Source organism: Mercurialis annua, linkage group LG5, assembly GCF_937616625.2.
Source record: "Mercurialis annua linkage group LG5, ddMerAnnu1.2, whole genome shotgun sequence".
NCBI lineage: Eukaryota > Viridiplantae > Streptophyta > Magnoliopsida > Malpighiales > Euphorbiaceae > Mercurialis > Mercurialis annua.
Genome location: NC_065574.1, coordinates 29215081 through 29217295, shown reverse-complemented (window position 1 = coordinate 29217295; position 2215 = coordinate 29215081). Strand labels below are relative to the sequence as shown.

At 34.0% G+C, this 2215-nt stretch overlaps 1 long non-coding RNA gene across 1 annotated transcript; it reads left to right on the top strand.

Moving 5' to 3' along the window:
* The first annotated feature begins 749 nt into the window (after positions 1–749).
* LOC130015496 (uncharacterized) lies at positions 750–1925 on the top strand. Its single transcript, XR_008790709.1, has 2 exons — positions 750–835; positions 1734–1925. It is a non-coding gene; the product is annotated as an uncharacterized LOC130015496 (long non-coding RNA).
* Positions 1926–2215: the final 290 nt, after the last annotated feature.

Genomic DNA, 2215 nt, shown 5'->3' with positions numbered 1-2215 from the left:
CGCGTCATAAATCTCTCTAACACGTCGTTTCGATTATCTAAGCATGGTTAGGTTAAATTACGGAAGTGTGCGTTAAAAGTGACGCTAGATTACTATGTCGCATAACAAAGTCTTTTTAACACGTTGTTCCGATTGCTTAAGCATGGTTAGGTTATATTACGCAAAGTGTGCATGAAAAGTGACGCTAGATCAGTATGTCGGGTCACAAGTCTCTACAACGCGTCGTTCCGACTGCCTAAGAATGCTTAGGTTATATTAGGCAAAGTGTGTGTGAAAAGTGAGGCTAGATTAGTATGTCGCGTCACAAGTCTTTCTAACGCATCGTTTGGATTACCTATGTCTCTCTAACGCGTAGTTCCTATTACCTAAGCATGGTTATGTAAGTTATATTTTGCAATGTGTGCGTGAAAAGTGACGCTAGATTAGTATGTTGTGTCTCAAGTCTATTTAACGCGTCGTTTCGATTCCCATTCTTATGTCGCGTCACAAGTCTCTCTATTGCGTCGTTCTTATTACCTAAGCATGATTAGGTTATATTACGCAAAGTGTGCGTGAAAAATGACGCTAGATTAGTATGTCGCGTCTCAACTCTCTTTAAGGCGTCGCTAGATTGTACCAAGTTTATAATCATGCATAAATCATATAGAAATTCATTTGTAGGGGGCTGAATTTAGGTTAAATGAGTATTAGATATCTGTATAAGTATGTATATGTGATTTTGATGGTGTTTTGTGATTTACATTACTCATTTAGGTGCTCGTTTTGGCAACGACGGTGCAAGTAGAAAGTAAGGCAGCTTGTGATGTGATTTTGGAGTAGTTTTGGTTGTTGTGTGGTGACTTGATCAATATGCTATTTTGATATTCAAAATGTCAAGGTTTATTGTGTTTTAAATGGTTATATATGGTTGTTTTGGAATGCACGAAAGGTGTTCGATGAAATGCCTTATTTAAATATTTTAAATACTACCTTTGGCAAATGTTGTATAAAATGAAAGAAGTTTTGAATTGAATCTATATAATTGTTTGATTTTAGTAAAACTTCGATGCTTTTGATATAATGAGTATTTGTTTATGAACGTGTAATACCTTTCGGCAGTTCAATGGTCGTTTGATTTGGCTAAGTTTTGAATGAGAATTTGAAATGGTTTTACTATTGAATTGTATTGCATTTTGATGCAATGATTTGAGATTTCTTTTTATATGATATGCTTACTCTGTAATGGTAAATATTTGAGTGGTGCTGAATTGTGATATGCACCTGGTTATGTGCTGAGTTAGTTATATGCACATGTGAGATATTGTGAGTGTCTATGCGCATTTGACACAGGGCACTTGATTGATGGTCAGTGGAGGGAGAAGGGCTGAGCCGTGCTAATGATGGAGAAGGGTTAGCCATCAAGTGTTCCTAGATTTGTTGGTTAGACTGTAGATTAGTGTTGTGTTCCTGATTACATGTCTATGGTTTATATTATTGTTACAGGGTAATATATCAATCTTATAATTGATGATTGATACGAACTACATTTCATATTTAAAGTGAAATTGTTTTGATATCGTTTATATTTGTAAATGTGTTTGTGATGAATTTTACAAGTATTTTGTGTTGTATTGAACTGTTTTCTAGTATTCGTTATTATATGATATACTTACTTTAAGTATATAAATGTTTTATGCTTGTTATGTCTATTCACTGAGATTTCGCTCATTTTAGTTGTTTTAAAACCTTTTCAGTTAGCAAGGCAATCTACAGTACAGTTGACTAGAGAGGGAGTTGGGCTTAGAGTTTGGGCTTGAGACATAGAGGTTGACCACATCTCCGAGTTTTGAGATGCCTTGATGTTTTGGTTTATAATAAACGTATTTGTACTTATAGATGTATTTTGAATCATATGTATAAAAGTTTGTAACAATCCTTAGTTTTCATACAGTGGTTTAATTAAAATGTTGTATAAAAGGTTTTTATATATTTGTGCTTAATTATTTATAGAACACATTTTAAAATTTTGATTTGGAGATAAATATATTTTAAATAACCGTCAATCTCATGCTAAGTAAGGCGAGGTATGACAATTTTGGTATCAGAGCTTCGGTTTGATGGTCATGTAGACTCGTCACTTTTGGTTTTTGATATTTTATTTTATTTAATTTTGATTATAGGACCATGGAAGCTCAAGGTCATGGAGATAGGTTTTGTCAACGTGAGAATGTTGGCC